This window comes from Euwallacea similis, chromosome 2, assembly GCF_039881205.1.
Source record: "Euwallacea similis isolate ESF13 chromosome 2, ESF131.1, whole genome shotgun sequence".
Classification (NCBI taxonomy): Eukaryota; Metazoa; Arthropoda; class Insecta; order Coleoptera; family Curculionidae; genus Euwallacea; species Euwallacea similis.
Genome location: NC_089610.1, coordinates 650152 through 671769, shown reverse-complemented (window position 1 = coordinate 671769; position 21618 = coordinate 650152). Strand labels below are relative to the sequence as shown.

Genomic DNA, 21618 nt, shown 5'->3' with positions numbered 1-21618 from the left:
AAAATTTTTCCTATTTTCAAATTTAATTCACTTAAACTCGATGCTGAAGTTTATTCGGTATCTAACATTTGAATACTTCACTGCAATAGCTGCGGTGATATTTTATCTCTCTTTTTTTTAAATGTATTCAAAGTTTAAATTCCATTCGCCTTTTTCTACTTCCTCTGCCTCCTCTACCTACCTGATAAGATGTAGTAGATTTTTTTTTATTATTCAAAAGCAATAACAATTGGTGAAATAGTACAACTAAACTTAATCTGGTCAGTTTACAATTAATAGTCACTACTGATTATTTTCCTAATTTACGATTTTAACAGAGCATTCCACTTGTTGGCAATTTAATCACATTTTTCCAAATTTCTCGAAAACTAGTGAATAAAAGTTAGTTAATTTGGGTATTATTATAACGAGAATCGAAAGACCTTTCAAACAAGGTGCTACTCGACCATACTTTCCATTTAAGATTTTAAGGGTTTAACTCACCCCGGCTAGGGTGTTGAAGTGAAAGGAGCGAGTATACGTTTATAATGTGTCCCCCTCGAATATAAAGTTTACGTGTCCGAGCATTTTTCAAATATACATTTCTAAGTACCCGCAAATGCCTCTGTTTCGTTTTCAATGGGCCACCCTGTATAAGAACTAACGTTGTTAAATTGCAACTCGAATAAATGCAGAGTGTTTACAATAAACACACAAAATAAAATAATCTTTAGAGTGGACAAAATCTTAAATTCCAGTATTTTTAATACTAAGACAAGTTCTTTTGATGTTTTTTTTACTTTTCCTTCTCTAGTTCAGAGACGTGTCGAAATATGGTATTGTATTTTTTCACGAAAACTAAGCGTAATACGAAAAAAAGTCAAGAGACTAAAATGTACTATTTTTAGTAGATTTTTTCAAATCGGCTGTAGCGTTTTTAAGCTATTAATGAAAAACTCAATTTTTTCTTAAACATTAACACCCTGTATCTCGGAAACGAAGCATTTTCGGACTCATGTTCATATGAACTTTTTTTCATATTTTGTTGAGATGAATACCCCCTAGGTTTTTGGCACCACAACTCTGAATCACCCTGCATATTGATTAGGATCAAAATAACTTGATTAGAAAATCGAAATAAGAAATAAAAATGGTTTGCGCCCTAATAATTTAAATTATTACAAAACTTCTTTGTTAAGTAATCTATCTGTCAGAAATAATAAAGCTCATCTTGATCTATTAGATAAAATGTGGAGAGATGTTGAAACTCTTGCTGTAAACCCACCAGAATAAAATAATAATAGAGTATCTTTAAATCAAACGCTGTGTTAGGAAGAGTAAAAATCAATCAAAACATAATAATTGCCAACGAATCTAGAAATTTAATATTTATGTTCAATTTGTAAATTGTTGTTTTGATTGCATTTGCGAGCTTTAATTCTAATGTGAGTTGTGGTACCAACTCACATTTTATTCTTAAGTGTTTCACTCGCTTGAAGAATTCTAGTAATAAGATGACCTCGCTTCTGAATTTACATTTGATACACTAGTTCTTTCATATGTCCTCACACAAAGAAATCGAGGGGTGTCAAATCAGGAAATCTAGGATGCATAAAATGGGACTATTCCTACCAATCTATCAACCAGCAAACGTTTCATTTAAGTATTAAGTTACTCTTCGGAAACACCTATCTTGTTGAAAGATCATATTTCGTCATACATTCAGGGACATCTCTTCCAATAAGACAGGTAGATCGTTTTGTAAAAAAGCTAAATAGTTGCCCCGTTCAAGTTTTCTAATAGGATATGTATTCCTACGAAATGGCCCCCAATAACTCCTCCTCATACATGAACATTAAACTTATATTGGAGAGAAGTAGGTCTCTGGACATGTGGATTGTGATTTTTATCAGCCTAATAATGTAAATTATGAAAGTTCACAATTCCTTCTCTCGTAAAAGACTCGACTGTCCAAAGAATACATTTCAAAAACATTCTATCTTCTATATCTGAGTTTAACAAAAGACGACAAAAAGTTATTCGTCGATCCGAATCTCCAGGTTCCAGACCTTGTACCGGAGTGTAATGGAAAGCGCGTTTCTTTTGGGTTTTCAATACCGACCAAACTTTCCAAGTGAAGGTGTTCTGAATTGCAACTACTTTTTTAATCCTAGTTGTAAGCTCCTCCTCTCCAGGCTCATTACGATTAGCCAAATGATCAAAACAATTGTGTACCGAACCAGTTTCTCTAATGTGACGAAAGGTCCTGCTGCACCCTTTTCTATCAGGAATTTGACGATTAGGAAATCTGTCTTGATACAAACGCTTAACAGTATTGGCATTTTCCATCAGCTCTTCCATAACAGTAAACAATATCAGCATATTCTTCGTTGCTAAAACATGTCATTTTATAATATACCCCAAAAAACCAACTAAAGGGGAAATATCTGCTATAAAACAAACTAAGTAAGAAATAATTAAGATTAAACAGCTAAATCTCACAATTAAATGAGTAATACGTCTGTGAAACGTCATGCAAATCCCCTTCAATACTCAAAGGCAACTGTGTTTTTGGCATAGTAATACGTTCAGAAACTTGTATATTTTAATAATTAGATAGAGACAAATGTTATTATTTCTGGCAGATAGACTACTTAACAACGAAGTTTTATAATAGTTTAAATTGTTAGGGCACAAATCATTTTTATTTTTTATTTCGATTTTTTAATCAAGTTATTTTGATCCTAATGTGACGTTCATGTACAGGGTGTTTCAATCTGGAGTGTTTTGACAGGAAAAACCTAGTTCCTGGCAAGATAAAAGAAAACTGATTTATTTTAGAATGGATAATATTGGGATATTTAACAGATACAATTCTTACCATTGGTGCGCAGAAAATCCACATGCGGTTATTTCCTAAAATCGGCAAGGTCGATTTGGATTTAATATATGAGCGGGGATATTTAGAAAGAGATTTGTCGGACCTCATTTTTACGAAGCACATTTAACGGCTGAAAGTTACTTACACATTTTGAACATTTGCCTTATTCCGTTCCTTGAAAATTTACCTCTCGCTCATGTTGAAGACTTGTATTATCAGTAAGACAGATGCCTCTTTATAATGCTAGAATTACAACTAGGTTTTTAAATGAAGAGTTTCAGCAGAAGCGGATCAGAACGAATGGTCCCATACCATGGCCGGCAAGGTCCTGTGACTTCACTCCTATGGATTTTTTCTTGTGGGGGAGATTAAAAGATCTCATCTTCAAAGGAAGAAATATTCAAACAAGAGCAGAATTAGAAGAAGTCACTAGATATGATTTTGCAAAAATCACTGCTGTTTAATTAGAAGATATTAAAATGATCTTTTTTTAGGTTTTAACGCCTTTGACAGGAATTGTCATAGCCAACTTATGTCAAAAAAATTAATACGTTATATTTCCGTCATTTTCGATAATAAATATTAAAGTAGATGTATCGTTGAAAAGGGTTCAAAAATTGTCTATTTTGTCAAGCCATGGCTACCTATGATTTATATTTGAAAAAATAAAGTTGTAGCAATTTGTAGGAAAACGGTGAATAGCAGAAAAAAATTGAGCACTCTATTAGATTCCTCTTAAGAAAGAGCTACAGTAATGTTTTTGCGCAAAACCAATATTTTAATAAATAAGAAAGTTATTGGCGATTTTCAAAATGGCCAAAAATCGAAAAACCTTCCATATCTTAGTGGGCTGTGACGATATCGGGAAACAGTTTTTGACATTAAACATTTCTCAAAAATCGATCCCGTGACACCTAAATTAGTTTTCTTCTATCTAGTCAGGAAATAAGTTTTTCCTGTCAAAACATTCCAAATTGAAACATCCTGTACAATAAGCTAACTATTTCATGTAGATCATAGTAATTTGAGATAAATTGTTATGGGATGTCTAGTACCAATCTTTTTAAAGAAAAAATGTCCAAATTTAATAATGCTGACTGTTTCAATTTATTTCAATGTACCGAAAATATACCAATTATACTGAACAATTAGAAAACAAAAAATCGTAAATATCTCGAGAACGGTAACACTTTGTATATGACTAATTTTGGTTAAATCAATTCAGAATTATCTATTTTACAATCCTGCTAAGTTTCCTCCACCGATTACCAAACACCCTGTATACAGTGTGGAAGTTTTGGATGGAACAGTCCATATAACTAAGATGCCGAACATATGGGGCCAAAATCCTCGGACACGTCGATTTTTATTTTTTCTTGCGGTTTTTTTAATGATAAATTCATGTATACAGAGTAGTCCAAAAATCAGGTACGACCACTAACATTGTTTTCTCAAATGGAAACATCTTTTTTTTATTTCATTTTTGAATTCTACGTAAAATTCTAAATGTGTTTTATGTACCATGTCCTATACCTAAACGTAATAGGTCTCGAGAAATTTACGATTCAACATATCAAAAACTAAAACTTTTGATTTCTTTGATCCTGAAAAGAACCTATTTAATACAAAATAACACCTCCTCATTGCCATGTTGATGTTAAGGCTTATTTAAATAACATTTTTCCTGAACGCTGGATTGGGACACGAGGGCTAATTGAATGGCCGGCACGATCACCTGACCTCACGCTGTTAGATTACTCTCTTGGGGATTATCTCAAGAGTAGGAAATATTTTAACAAATCAGCAGCTATTGAAGCCTTAAAAGAAAGAATCCGTAATGAAATAAGAACAATTACCCCAGCAATGCTTCAAAATGTCAAACAAGAGTTCATTCATCGTCTTACTTACTGTCACGAAGTAGGTGGGATCCAATTTGAACGTTTAATTTAATTGTTACTTGTTTTATTTTGTATTAAATCGGTTCTTTTCAGGATAAAAAAAATCAAGAGTTTTAGTTTTTGAAATGTTCAATCGTAAATTTCTCGAAACCTGTTGCGTTTGAGTATAGGACATGATACATGAAACACACTTAGAATTTTGCATAAAATTCAAAAATGAAATAAAAAATACACGTTTCAGTTTGAAAAAACAATGTTGGTTGTCGTACCTAATTTTTGAACTACCCTGTATATATGAATTTACCATCAAAAAAACCGCAAAAAAAATAAAGTCGACGTGTCCGAGGATTTTGGCTGCATATTTTCGGTATCTTAGTTATATGGATTGTTCCATCCAAAACTTTCACACTGTATATGATAGACATATAGACTTCGTTAAAGTACTACATTGTTAAGGGTAATTTGAACTTTAAACAGTACTGAAACCTTTGGTTTAAGTTAATTACAATTTTGATAATTTAGCTACATCAAACAAAGACATTGTGTTTCTAAATAAATATACATTAATTATGTTGTAACATTGCCCTTATGTTTCCATGAGAAAGTAATACAAGTAATGTAAGAGGAAAACATGTAGGCGTAACCTGAGATATTTTACAAGAGAATACCTCTAAATTTATAAGAATACTTACGGGTAATTTCATTAAGGCCGTTAGCACCAGACTATATCTAAATTATCGAAAAATTTGCTGTTTTACATAGGTAATTATATCCCCAATTTATTTGCTGATGAGAAACGGATGTACAGGGTGGTCCAAATTGGAGGCGTATTATTGGGATCTCAGAAACTATAAGAGATACGACGTCGCTTAAATTAAGGCAAAGTTGCGCAATTTAGTGCCTAACAAAATGCTACTTCATATGTGGAAAAATTCCGAATACTTTCGGAGATATCCAGAAAAAATCGAAATTTTGCTATATCAATTTTATTTTTTACTGACTTTATTTGAAAAAATATTCCAAAACAGATGTTACTTCATTATTGCCACTTTTTCTTCCCTACAAGATGGTGTTGTGAAATTTGAAATCCGACGTTTCATCTTTGAGCAACCATCATCAACTTAATTTTTTTTAATACGGACCTGGATTTTTTATCTTGTCTTTTATTACCTTTTGCCCTTCTTAGAACAATGACATTTAACAATCACCAAGAAAATTAGTAGATATGATAAAAATACCCTCTTAAAAGGTGCATATATCTAGCATTCTCCCACATCTTTTTTAACATAGGTTTGTCTTCCTTATGCTCATTGTTTTATTGAGAAATTGTATATAAACTGTAAGGTTCTTCTCACGTAATAGATGTTTTCAATCAATTTTAATATATGAAATAAATAACATAAATAATTTTATATAAAGTATCACAATAGATAGGACTTATGAGTATTAAAACAACACATATGGACAAGCAGGTGGCTATGATTGAGTTCGTTCTACTTTTGTTTTAAACAAGTGAACAATAATTGTTGAAAATTTAACAATTACTGTCAAATTTTCGTTCTAATAAATGTATTCAGTAAATTATAGTTTATAGGTTTAGTTAAAGTTGATATTAATTATTATTAAAGTAAAATAAAATGTTTTCATCACTTGAAAAGCGCGATATGATAAAAATCTATTACGCTTGTAATAGAAATGCTCAAGTATCTTCAGAGTGCTATTTACAAGAATATCCTGAAAGACATCAGCCACATATGAGTTTTTTCAATCGTCTTGATAGCAATTTAGCAGAATTTGGTTGTTTTATTAAATCCCGGGAAAAATATGGAAATCGACATGATGCTAAAGAAGCCATTTTAAACCAAGTAAAAATTTATTTATTATATTGTCCCTTCAATTTGAAAACAAACAATTTACATTATTATTTTTTTATAGGCTATTAACAATCCTCGGGGATCATTGAGACAGTATGCACAAGAATTAAATATGCCAAAAACATCGATACTGGGAACGTTGAAATAACACAAATTTAAACCCTATAAAATTCACGTTAGTAATGCATTGAGACTGGACGATTTCGAAAAAAGATTAGAATTTTGTCATTGGCTTGAACAAAAAATACAAGATGACGATAATTTTTTTAACAAAATTATTTATTTATTAATTTTTATCATATCTACTAATTTTCTTGGTGATTGTTATATGCCATTGTTCTAAGAAGGGCAAAAGGTAATAAGAGACAAGATAAAAAATCCAGGTCCGTATTTAAAAAAATTAAGTTGATGATGGTTGCTCAAAGATGAAACGTCGGATTTCAAATTTCACAACACCATCTTGTAGGGAAGAAAAAGTGACAATAATGAAGTAACATCTGTTTTGGAATATTTTTTCCAATAAAGTCAGGAAAAAATAAAATTGATATAGCAAAATTTCGATTTTTTCTGGATATCTCCGAAAGTATTCGGGATTTTTCCACATATGAAGTAGCATTTTGTTGGGCGCTAAATTGCGCAACTTTGCCATAATTTAAGCGACGTCGTATCTCTTATAGTTTTTGAGATCCCGATGATACGCCTCCAATTTGGACCACCCGGTACATTGCGTTACGAAGGGTGTCCCATTTTCGTTGTAATTTTGGGATATCTCGGTTATTAGCAAAGACAGAGAGATGCGGTTTTCGCGAACCTGTATTACTTTTTAGTCAAACTAATGATGATATTGATAGAATCGATCCAGCTATCTTAGTTTTTGCACTACATGGCGTTTTTAAAAATATTGTATTTTGGGCCTCCCCCTATAGTTTGAATATGCATCAAGTTATTGAAAATATAAAAACAGTGTCGGATAGAGATTTTTACGTAAAATCCAATGGCATATTGGCATATTCAGATTTTATTTGTAATTCGTACTTTTCGAGATATGCACCGAACTTGTGTTTTTAATGGGACACCCTGTATATATATATATACCTGTTCTGATTTCCTTAATTCTCCCCATTTCAAAGAATAATGTCACAAATTCACGCTGTCTGCTAAAATAGTGACTAGAGGCAACTATATTTAAAGCAAAATAATTAGTGACAATTATAATTGTCAATAATTATATTAACAGTCAAAATCTAACTAACAGTATATATTATGAAAGGACTCAACATATAATCTCATTTTTACAACATGAATATATTACTAACAAAAACAAATTTGCCACTTTTTTTAACTGCATAATGATGTAAATTTAAGCAAATGTTCAAACTGACTTCCGTCCACGTCTTCATTCATATCCAAACATTTTTCATATAGTTTGGATATTCTGTTTAAGGCGTTTAAAACCATTACCGGGTGTCTTTCTATGTAGGTATTGCAAAGCTTCCTCTACAGCGATGCGTAAACCATCCATATTTTCGTGCTATCTTCGATAAATCCCGTTTTTTAAATACCTCCATAAAAAGAAGCCTACGATAGATATATAAAATATATACAGGGTGTTTCAGAGTTGTGGTGACAAAAGCCTAGGGGAGATTCCTCTGACCAAAATAAGAAAAAGTTTTTTATTTATCGTTTAGAAACGCATTTATCTATTTGAATACATTTTTTACGGTTTATTAAAACAGTTATTATACACCTGCTGGACCAGTTAGATTTGATCCAGAATTTCCAGGAGCGTACCCGGCGAGCAAGTCGATTGTTTTTTGCAGGAAAACCTATTATCCCGTATTTTTTGCTTTTTTTATGTGATATTCAGATAACCCCACTAAAAATAGTACATTTTTGTCTCTTGGCTTTTTTCGTGTCTTGCTTCATTTTCGAGAAAAAATTACATTGCCATACCTCGTCATGTCCCTGAACTGAAAAAAACACAATTTTTTAAAATTAATAAGTGATGACATTATTACAACAAATGCTCAAATTGAAATTGCATTATTATTTTTCCGTATGAAGTTATAGTGGGGTTATCTGAATATCATGTAAAACTTAAAAAAACATACAGGGTTCAGCTAGGTTTTCCTGCAAAAAAACAACCGACTTGCTCGCTGGGTACGCTCCTGGAAATTCTGGATCAAATCTAACTGATCCATCAGGTGTATAATAATTGTTTTAATAAACCGTAAAAATTTTATTTAAATAGGTAAATGCGTTTCTAAGCGATAAATAAAAAACTTTTTTTAAAACTTTTTCATAACATCCTGTATCTGTATTTTATATATCTATCGTAGGTTTCTTTTTATGGGGGTATTTAAAAAACGGGATTTATCGAAGACAACACGAAAATACGGATGGTTTACGCATTGCTACAGAGGAAGCTTTGCAATACCTAGAAAGAGTTAAAAAATGGCACATTTGTTTTTAGTAATAAATTAATGTTATAAAAATGAGATTATATGTTGAGTCTTTTCATAATGTATACTGTTAGTTAGATTTTGACTGTTAATATAATTATTGACAATTATAATTGTCACTAATTATTTTGCTTTAAATATGGTTGCCTCTAGTCACTATTTTAGCAGACAGCGTGAATTTGTGACATTATTCTTTGAAATGGGGAGAATTAAGGAAATCAGAACAGGTATATATATATATATATACAGGGTGTCCCATTAAAAACACAAGTTCGGTGCATATCTCGAAAAGTACGAATTACAAATAAAATCTGAATATGCCAATATGCCACTGGATTTTACGTAAAAATCTCTATCCGACACTGTTTTTATATTTTCAATAACTTGATGCATATTCAAACTATAGGGGGAGGCCCAAAATACAATATTTTCAAAAACGCCATGTAGTGCAAAAACTAAGATAGCTGGATCGATTCTATCAATATCATCATTAGTTTGACTAAAAAGTAACACAGGTTCGCGAAAACCGCATCTCTCTGTCTTTGCTAATAACCGAGATATCCCAAAATTACAACGAAAATGGGACACCCTTCGTAACGCAATGTACATTCCCAGAACTGATTTTTTAACGTATATCAAAGATCAACGGGAGTTAAATATAAACGCTTGGAACTTAGTATATTCATTTTCAGATATTTCACGGTTAACTACAAGTCTAGAAAGCTGGAACAGCCCCGCAAGCGACTGAACTAAAAGCGACCTTCCCGACTTGCCCAATAGCATATTTTTTGATATAACTAACGTCCAGGCAATGCCGGACGTGAAAACAGGCATTGGATTTGCCAGAGCTTGGGTTCGATTGGCCCTGGAAAAGAAACAACTGTCCAAACATTTACGGACACTATTACTGAACCAGGGCCTTCTCAAAGAGTTATACAAGCGATCTGCTTTCGTGCGATGTGAAGAGGAAACGGAGCAATTTTTATACCACTTGCTCTCTCTGAATACTGTGGATTATTTTTTTTTTTACCAGTACATACCCGACGACTGTGATACCTTATAACATGATAGTTCTCAATAAGGAAGGAGCCTACACGTCCGTAAATGTATGGGTGGTTTTATCCGGGACATTGTCAGAAACTCAGAGAATTCAAGTTCCCAAAAATATATACCGTTTCGAGTATAGAAACAGGAATATGAGAGTTTTGACTACTTTGAGGATTGAACATGATAATTCCGGATTGTATGCAAAGTGGATGATGGACTATGTGTTGGTGAGGAATGATGTGACAGGACATACCTATAAGTAAGTTTTAAAATCCAAATCTATCCAATTTTTTCCATATAAACTTTTGTACTTAGAATTTCACTGTATATTTTGTGACTTACATTGTTTTTAGGTTTACGTGTGGTAGATGGTTAGGTAGAGGCATAGACGATGGTTCAACGGAAAGACTCCTGGTCGGTAATCTCCTGTCCCTGACAAAAGAAGAGGAGGAGAATAGACCGACCAGTAGTCTTGGGAGAAGCACACCGAGAACGAGATCTCCAGCCCCCTCACCCCGGTCTGAGCTGAAGGCCTCCGAATTGCAGTACATGTTGGGTTAATACAGTTTATACATACAGGAATATACAGAGTCGACACTATTCCCTGGCAAAGTAAGTATTATAATGAGGAACATTACCCTGGTTTTCTATAAGGTGTCGGTTCTGTATAGCTGTGTCGACTAATAGTTTCAAATTTGTTTTCAAAGATTCGTAATAACATTTTATCTTCTTTCTTCATTTGTGGTTTTAACCCCATATTGTACATTTTGATTAACAAAGAAGACGTCAAACAAGTTCATCACTATCATTTGACGGAATGAAACATAAACTCTTGGCCGTTAAATAATTATTTAAATTTGAATTTCGTAAATCTTGCCATTTCACGAATGCTTAGGAGACTGCGTTAATAACATTGTCAAATGGAGATGCACTAGGAATTCCGAAAGACACAGGACCCTTACTGCTCTCTTGTGCAGTGAAAATGGCCTAGTCCAATGTCTCGAGAATGTTTTTCTTTTGGGATTCAAATCGGCGAGGATGTTTGTTGGAAAGAACTATCTATGGGATTATTTTGGTGAGTGAAAGAAAGAGGTGTATAATTTAGAAAAATATGATAAGTGTTCTCTCTATGTAAATGTTGTTTGTGTTAAACTTCAAGTACTTAATAATTTAGCCTTTGATATATTAGTGCGTGTGAAAGATCAATTCGAGCAAAACCTGATGGATGAACTTTCCGGCAACAAAACCGCCAGTTTGGAACGAAATCACTAAGAAACCGTCGCAGTTTGGAGATGCTACTGTCATCTCATCGATGAGATCAGGCACACAAGCAAAAATTTGGGAAAAGACGGGAAATTCCAGCTGTTTATTTGCTTAGGAGTGCGGTAAGTAATGCATTCAGGGTGTCAATTTGAAAACTTCCTATCCCTATTATCTCGAAATGACTTACAAAACGACAATTAAATGCCCTCTACTTTCACTCACTACGTCATGAATATGTAGGATCGCGTTCCTTGTAGATATGTGTTACCTCAGACTCTTGTAGATAGGTGTTACTTTTACGTTGGATACGGGTTAGATAGTAGGAGTTATCTTTAAGATTGTCATACCCCTGGGGTACGACCCTGGTGGGCATTAGTTGAGGCATGGGAATTTCCCATGCCATGCCTTGTCGGTGTTGGAAATCCCCGCAATAAACCTGGTCGGCATTGGAACTGCGTGTAATATACTTTGTCGGCATTTGAATTGTCCTTGACAGATTCCGTTGGCCCTATAGTGGCAGTTCCAATTCCTAGCTAAGACGTAACGGTTTGATGCGGCGGGTGGTGCGGATGGCACCCTAACCAGGGTACGCCCATGGTTTATCACCGTGGGTTTTAGTATTTAAGATCTTGCAGAGCATGTACAAGCTCTCTTTTCTTCTGGGTTCGGTTGTTGTTGGTAACTCAGAAGTCGCGTCCGCGCTCACGAAACTCACAAGTTACTTTACACTCTCTTTTCTTCACTTTACATTAATAAACGCATATTTATAGTCCTTTTCCTATCTGTGATTTCATTATAAGATATAAACACCACCCTATATCTACAGTAGTATCAAACCCGATGCTACAAATATACTGTATATAATGGAGTACCTGATGAGTCAACAAAGAACAAAAGAAAACCCGATTATCCCGATTATTAGCGCAGCACACATTACGAACATCTTATTCATCGCCGCGTTAACATTCGAGTGAATCATCTACGAAGTGATATTGGTACAACCTGCCGTTTGTAAAAATACACCTAATCTGTATTGGACACGATACACGATAAGAAGTAACATGAGATGTTTTCAGATTTGGCAAAATGGGGGAAAAGTTGTGAATTCAAGGCAATACTTTCATTGTGCAAACATGCTCCGTTGGAATAAAAAATACATTTCCTATTGCAAATAGAACTTGATTGAAAAAGAAGTTAGGTTTTGCGAGAACAATACTAATTTAGAAACTCATACGTCGCATTGATAACTGAGTCGCATATACCAATCACTACCAATCTTAACATTTTGTCTCAGTCTGTTAAAACTTAATAACTTACAGGGCTATATGATATATTTAATCTGACAAGTTTAATTCTCTCATAAACAATAGCCATAAGCATCATGTCGCGACTTTGTAGGGACAACTTCTCTACCAAATTGTCTGGAATTCGTAATTTCTTTCGTAACACGTTTGTGGATAATGTATTCGACACTTAAAAAATCCTGCAAGCCGTGATAGTGCCTCCTTAGAAACCAAAATTGATAAATAATTTTGGCTGGCTCAAATCAGAGAACGTTGAATTTAATTTCCTAAATTACAATTAAAAATTTTGAATTTATATTGACCGTGGGTACCAACATTGAGGTCGTGGAGCCTCGAAAGGGCACTTTTTGTACCTTCATTTGTAACCGTGAAATATCTGAAAATGAATATACTAAGTTCCAAGCGTTTATATTTAACTCCCGTTGATCTTCGATATACGTTAAAAAATCAGTTCTGTGAATGTACATTTCATTGATGGTAAACTCGTCGAACGAACACCAGATATTGAAGGCAGAACGTTTAAATCAGGATGGCTGTTTGGCGGAGCAGTTAAAAATTAACCTTTACGACTGAACGTTCCAAATCAACATAGAATGTCACATAAGTACGAATTTTATGAACTTCCGTGCGACGTAAAAACCTTCTCGTAAAACGTCCAATAAATTGGACACCGCAAGCTACAAAAATCATTTATTCCCGTTTATTTCGGAGCAGATGCCACTGCCTGAACTTTTATGAAGAACCACCGCACGTTGCAGTCATGGTAAGATCTACACAAGTGTACTCCAAAATAATAATAATAATAAACCAGTTTTTGTTGTATATTTTTTTAATAATATGTATTCACATCTTGAAAATAAAGTTATAATCCAAAGAGGTATTTTATTTCACAATTAGTTATCACATTTTCTACCTAGTTATAATTACTTTTCGATAATACTCAGGCAATTTCTTGGGACTTCTAGTCCTATTCGAGTTGGAAAATTCAACATGGTAAAGCTCTAATTAAATGCTGCATGGCATTAGTGAAAAAATATATTAATTTTTTGATTAGTAATAATTTAAAGTTGACTGCATACTTGTAACCATACTGCCAATCAAAATCATCAGTCCGAGACCAAACCATGCATCCAATTAAATTTATTCCATCTTCACACACAGCATTTCGCAGATTACTTAAATAGAGCTAAAAACCTCAATTTTGAATGTTGTTTTGAACTAGCTCTAGAACAACCTACCTTATAGTACTTGCCTCTAGTGTCCAGATCATTGAGGGCCACTCCATTATCGTGATATAGATTCTCAGTAACGATTATTTCAGGATAGCCATAAGTATCGCTTATCCATTTCACTAATTTTCTTGTACCCCACGGAACCACTTACAAGAATAATTTTAATCACAACCAGTTTCTCCACAAGTTAACTTATTTTACCTTAAGCCAGTCATTAATCCTGTTCTCCCAGTCATCAGGTTGGAATGCCTCAGTACCGATAGCTAAGTCCTAGGTGAGCTGTAAATGGGCAATTTCTGGTTCTAAATATTATGACTCGAATATAACGAGTCATATTTTGAACATTTGATAAAATAAATTTTTCTTTGTAAAAATTTAAGTGGTCGCCGTTTTGGAATGGTTAAACGGAATGAGCTGAAACTTCGTAGGTGAAAAGGTCTCGGCAGGTCCTTTAAAGTGAGGTATCACTCGACCCCTCATTCCATTTAAAATTTTAGGTGTGAATCGCCCCCTGCTCAAGGGGTTGCTGATAAGGGATTAGACATAAGCTCAAAAAGTTTCCCCCTCGACATTTCAATTGATGTGTTTTTGGAAATTTTAAAATAATACCTAGTTCAAGAGTAGTTTTAAAATGTTTTAAAATAAAAGCACTGTTTGAGGAATTATTATATAGATTATTACTTAACATTCGTCTATATAAAATTACAGTGGAAAGAAGCATCCTTTCAACTGCCTCAATGTCTTCACTGCTGTTAGATGTTGGTTTAAATCAGTTGTTGTCCACTGCCATTGTACCAAGACCTAATGCAGCTTTAAGTAACTTTCATCATATATCAGGTCTACCGGTATGAAATGAGCGCTATTTTGTGAAAATAAAACAAATTTAACAAGGAAAGAAAAATAAAATTTATTCAAAATATTGACCATTGTTTTCTACACATTTTGACCACCTTTCTGGCAATTTATGGATACCACGCCAATAGAAATGTGCCTCTTTAGCATCAAACCAATTAGACACCCAATTTTCTACTTCTTCGTAGGAATCGAAGTGTTGCTCAGCCAATGCGTGTCCCATCGATGAAAACAAATGGTAGTCCGAAGGAACCAAGTCTGGTGAATACGGCGGATGGCGTAGCAACTCCCAGCCAAGTGTTTTGATGGTATCCTGAACCGGTGTTGCTTGGTGTGGAGGTACGTTGTCATGGAGCAAAATTACCTTCCCGTGTCTTCTGGCCCATTCTAATCGTTTTTCGATCAACGCATTGTTTAAATTAATCAATTGTTGTCGGTAGCGAACAGTATTAACGGTTTCACCAGGTTTTAAAAGCTCGTGGTGCACCACACCTTTCTGATCCCACCAAACACACAGCATTGCCTTCTTGCCGAATCGATCAGGTTTTGCAGTCGATGTTGACGGTTGTCCCGGATCAACCCATGATTTTTTCCGTTTAGGATTTTGAAAATAAATCAATTTTTCATCTCCAGTAACAATTCGATGCAAAACTGATTTTCTTTCGTGCCTTTGAAGCAAAATTTCACTGGTGTTTTTTCGGTTCTCCATCTGTTTTTCATTCAATTCATGCGGTACCCATTTTCCACATTTTTGGATCTTTCCCATAGCTTTTAAACGATCAAAAATTGTTTGTTGTGCAACATTTAACATTTCTGCCATTTGCTTTTGACTCAAAGTGTCATCTTCATCCAATATTGATTGCAGTTCGGCGTCTTCAAACTTTTTTGGTGGTCTGCCACGTTCTACGTTTTGCATATCAAAATTGTTATTTCTGAATCGTTGAAACCATCTTTTGCATGTTGCTTCTGATAAAGCATAATCACCATATGCCTCGACAAGCATTCGATGCGACTCTGCAGCACTTTTCTTCAAATGAAAGCAAAAAATTAATGCTTTCCGCAAATCATCATTTTGTGGTACAAAATTCGACATTTTTGGCACAATGAAATAATATAGTGTTATTTGTTCAAGGACTTGATTTGTACTAAATATGTTTGTCAGTTTGTATATCAACCAAGCAAACAAAAAAAAAAAAGTTTGTTCACAACAAATGCCCTATATCGAGACATTTATATCCTGATGCTCATTTCATACCGGTCTACCTGGTATTTATTTGAATTATAATTGTGGAGACGCGTTTCCAACTTAAATTTTCTTTAAATGTATAGGTGGACATGGTTAAAAATTATTTGATAGGATCGGATTTTATTTCAACAACATCTTAATGGTGAAACGTATCTTTTCTTATAAAATACGTTGCTACTTTTAATGGAAGATATACTCATAGCACATAGGCTCCAAATGTGATTTATGCATGATAGTGCACCAGCATATTTTTCGTTAAGGGGTTCGCGAGCACTTAAATGTAACCTTTCCAAACAAATGGATTGACAGGGGCGTCCCAGTACCCAATCAATCTTGGCTAGCAAGGTTCCCTGATTGTAACCCAGTAGATTTATTTTTAGGATGATGTCAAGAGGCATGTCTGTGCTGTGTCAATAAACAATGTTTTTCAACTTCGTGAACGCATAATTGCGGGATGTGATTCAATACGCAACAGACTTATTGACTGAGACTTTTTGAGAGTGAGAAATTCATTAATAAGGACTTAAGCTTGTATTATAACTAATGGTAGTAATTTTTAACTGTTCTTATAAGATTCAATTAAGTTTTTTTTTCTTGATTTAGAAATAAATAAATGTGTACTGATCAATTATTAATAAAGCATTCTTGCCATTTTTTTAGCACTGTTTGAAATAAAAAACAAAAAAATCTGTTTTAACTAACGGCAAATGCAGTGTTCGTACATTTTGCGTGTAAATAGAGTAATAAAGATATCCCAAGCGTACACTACTGTGGCGTGGAAAAAATCTGAGTACATATAAATATGGGGCTTTTTATTACACATTCGCATGCTAAAATTTCAAAATCCAATTTGAGCCATAATGGAAATATTCAAAGAAAACGTGTTTTTTTTAGTATATTTTAACACCCTATATTTTAAAAACAAAGCATTTGCGGACATTTATTTATTAGACATTTTTTATTTGAAATGCATCCAGGATTAGGTCCTTAAATTTTCTACACATAGTTAGAAAACACCCTGTATAACCGATAATCTTTTTCATAGACAATAATCAAGTTATGGACACATTGGTAATTTTTGATTAGTAAGTCTATAACATTCGGAGCCAAGATGCAAATTCCATACCTAAAGTAATTCTATTGAGGTTTAACTGCGAAAGTTTCTCACCTACATTCTTTAGCCAGCAGACGCTGAACTTTTGCATGATTTACATGAGGATACAAAGAATTTCTAGAGTTTACGTTTTTAAAAGTTTCTTTCCATAAAATTCATACGTGTTTTTTCGCAATGAGTAAACCTTCAATTCTGGAAAAAATTAGGTATAAAAACGAAGAGCTTTCCTCACATTCATGCAGAATGAGCAAGACAATGAAGATCCATTTTATTTTAATACAGAAATGTACTCTGTTACCCTTGTTCGCAAGTCTACTTAGGTTTGTTGAATGTAACTCATTATTTTACGTCATCTCCAAAAGTTTTCCATAGAAATCTGGCATGATCGACGAACCGTTCCTATATTTAAGGGTTGATAAATCCATCCGAGTCTTTCGGGGCTTAAGGGTGATCCCAATGGTGTACCGTCACTAAAGGTTAAATGTCGTTCTTCTTGAAGGCTGCTATTAGGTTCTTGTAGTAGGCCACCCCAGCTGCGATGGACCCGTTTGCAAATCTTAATAAAAGTCACTTGAATACCCCGATAATTTTACCAGGAAGATAATTTGCAATAAAAACGAACCACAGAAGCAATGAAACATAAAGATTATTTTGTTGATTATTTTTAGGTATTGCTACCTCCAGATAGTAGTCTAGACTATGCGGTAGAGAATCTATAAGTGTTAACTTCTAATCCTTTAAGCAATTTCACGTCTTCAGCCCATTTGTGGTAAGCATCAGAAACAACGTCACCGGCAACATTGTAATATAATTCAGATTGGAGATGAGTAAATCTATCCCAAATTCATTCACCCTTACCATCTTTATCCCAACCATCAATTTGGTAAGCCGCCAAGACAGTACCCTATTTGAAGTCTTCCGGGAACTTTTTGGTAGTTACCACATACTCGTCTTCATATCTGACTCAATGGGTAGTAATGTCTATGTAAGTTCTATGTGATTTCTGGCTGATGGTGGCTTACAGAGCAGCTAGAGTTATCGCACTAATGAGAAAAATAGTGATGGAAGTCTTTATTGTAACGAAATGAATAAAATGATTGTTGTTGATTTTATGTGGTCACCTTAGATCATGAAATTAGTTAAGTGTAATAAAAAATTGTGCATGAAACGGTTATTCACGCACGATAAATTATATTAAATATTTTATTCATTTGTTATCAGATAGTCCTTTGTCCAGCTAATTATACCCTTATGCTATACGTCACTAATTTTTAGCCTTTTACTAATTAAATTAGGTATATACCTGGCATGAATAGATTTTGGTGTCCATTATATTCAAAAATAGGTAGCCCTGTATAATAAACCTTACATCCCTTTTCTTTGTAAGAAGTAGAACTTAAATACAACTCCGTTTTGCTAACTGCAACATATCAATAGAAGATCTATCTTGTTATTCAACTAAATATTACGTCCTAAAAAGATAAACAATAAATTAACCGATAATCGCCCCTTAACCGTATCGCCAGTGTGTGTAAACCCTCAGTCTTAGTACTTAAGAAGTTCGCAATACTTGTAAACTCTCTCTTGGTTGAATTGTAGCATGGACTTGTACATATTTCGTTAACCAAACTGTTCATGTTTGTAAATCTAATTAAGGTGCATTATTTAACAGTGAAATAATTACTTCGTAAGTTGCTCCTGAGTTCAATGTTTCAAGATCCATTACAAATTGGTGATTGCTATGTGCCATTGAGAGGAAGAGAGAAGTTGACCATATTTTACAAACCATAAAATGCAGTAACTTCGAAAAAAATTCGAATTAACTGAGGATTATAGAATTAGAGCAGGTTTCAATGTTCCTTCAAAATCCAAATATATTTCAATTTTGGGGAGTTAATGAGAAAAGAAAAATGCGATAGATGTGTAAAGTGCCTTACGTTACATCTATGAATTTATTCCCCTTATATTACTTTTCATTACTTGCTTATGGAAACCTAATGATAATATTACAACACCCTTAGAGTGTTTCTTTATTTAAAAACACCATCTCTTTGTCTGATATGGCAAAACCGTTTAAATAGTTAACTTCGACTAAAGTCTGAAATTTGTTTAAACTACAAACTACCCTTAATAATGTGTTTTAGATAAGTTTATATTGTCAATTGTATGCCTATGATTTCTCTTTAGTCTAAATAGTTTCAAGACCTTTCTGAATTTTAGACTTTTCTCTTATGCTTACGCGAAAAAGCTATTGCATTTTACCTTAACTCGTACTTTTGAAAAATTTAATAAGTGTTGTGCTCTTTTTAATCACGTATAATTATTCCTCACTGGCACACTATAGATACGCCAATGAATTTTTACCATACTTGTTCTCTAATAAATCGCGAAAATCACATCTGAATAAAGCAGACAATACAGACACAACTTTAACATTTCATGGTTCACAAATACAATCATCTTCGGAATTCTTAATTAACCTTTCATGCTTCCAATATCATTTTTCAGACTTATTGCGACAATTTTTAAGATTTCTTCTACATGTATTAAAACGAAGCCATAACAAACGTCCCCTAATTAGAATCAACTTCAGTTTTTTGTTGTTATTCATTAGTAGTAAACTGAAAGTTATACCTGGCTTATCCTTTAGGGGAAGACCTTAAATTTCCCAAGAATTTTCGGATCATTTTGGGCTTCTATTTCTATTTATGGCCTAATCTTTAGAAGCTAAAGTGATGAGCACATAAAAAATGCAAACAAACTTTAGTCATTATAAAGACACATTTACAAATAAAAAATATACAGGGTGTTCCAAAAAGGTGGTGCCAAACAATTTTTACATAGAAACCCCTAATCAAAAATTAGTCGTTTTGGTTCCAGAGTTGTTTTTGTTCAAAATACTTCGATGTTCAACTTAAATAAATAAAATAAAAACAAACAAAATAAACACTTTTTGTCTCCTAAGTTATTGAACAATGCATACATTCTAACGGCTATGCGAGATAAAATAGGGGTTCAATATGACAGTGCACTTGCACATTTTGCTCGTATTCTGCAGAATTATCTCAACCAACATTTTTATAGATGATGGATCGGAAGAGGCAAAACTATGAGGTGACTGGCGCTAAGTCCCGATTTAAACCTGTTGGATTTTTTCATTTGACATTACATCAAGTCGCTGGTTTATGAAACTTCTGTAGCCGTCCAATAGGAATTGTTGGAAAGAGTAATAGCAACCTCTTTTTTCGTGCAGCTAGATCCGCACATCTTAAAACGGGCGTGCGATGTAAGAATTAAAAAATCAAATATATGTAACCAGGTTGGGAGACGCCATTTTGAATGTGTTATCACAATAATAGAAATGACTTAAACATCGAAGTATTTTGGTGTCAACGGGCTAACAATACGTTTTTGAACGAAAATGACTAAAACGAAACGGCTCATTTTTAACTAGGGATCTCCATGCAAAAGTTGTTTACTCTAATGTTCCCTGTAACCCACATAAGTTTGGAACCACCTTTTTGAAACGCCCTGTACATTCGCCCTGTATTACGTATTAATTAATACAAGATCCAAGAGCGCTGTGACAGAAGTAAGGCACGACAATCCTGCCATCTCTGCTACAACGGACACATTCGAGGCTTCGCTATACGTTTCTCGGAAAGCTAAAGTTGGCTAAAAGAAGTGGTTTAAATCTAATGAATTACTGCTGAATGTAGGCAAAATAGAGAGGATCGGGTTTATTCTGAGAAACGTAGGGACTTTAAATTATTATTTTCCCGGGACTAGATTTCTTGGGGTTTTTATTAATGTGAGAGCCCAACATATGCATATTGAGGATATATGTAATCTCAAAACTGGATGAAAATTTGTGCCTGCAGAGTGATTAAGAAGTTAACAAAAAAAAAGATATTTCAGAAAAAACTTTAACAGATCTAGATTTTAAATTCATTTTATTTCAATAAATAATACTTTTTTTATTATTCTTTATGACAGAACTTTGCGTACCAACAACTGAATGTTAACTGCATAATCAGTTCCTGGCTGTACCTGAATTTGTAGAGAATAGTTTTGTAAATGAAATAGATTAATTTGATATCAAAAATGTTTAACATATTCTAATTTTAATGAAACTAAAAAAAGGAATTTGAACCTCTGATTAACGATTAATTAATTTTATTTATTAAATTAAAACAAATGAAACAGTTGACGAGAACGACATCTTTGGCATGTCTCGTTCTGTCAGTTTTCAACACATGGGCATAAACTCGATTCCACAGGTATCAAATACATGGCAGCCTTTTAAAAAAAAATAGGGTCCACTTTAATAGAATGTTGGGATGGGTGATATTAAATTGATAAAAAATTATGAGAACGGTTAGAATTGGTTCGGCTCCATGACGCATTAACGACCTCACAGTCTATGTATATTTTAAAATCTATGTCTTTGCTGTATTAATCCGTCT

The 21618-nt window shown here is 33.7% G+C and overlaps 1 protein-coding gene and 1 pseudogene across 1 annotated transcript in view; both read right to left on the bottom strand.

Moving 5' to 3' along the window:
• The window catches only part of LOC136419500 (sodium/hydrogen exchanger 9B2-like), a 90536-nt gene that overhangs the window by 51100 nt on the left and 17818 nt on the right, over positions 1-21618 (bottom strand). The window lies entirely within an intron of this gene.
• On the bottom strand, positions 17035-18789 carry LOC136418527 (myrosinase 1-like; annotated as a pseudogene).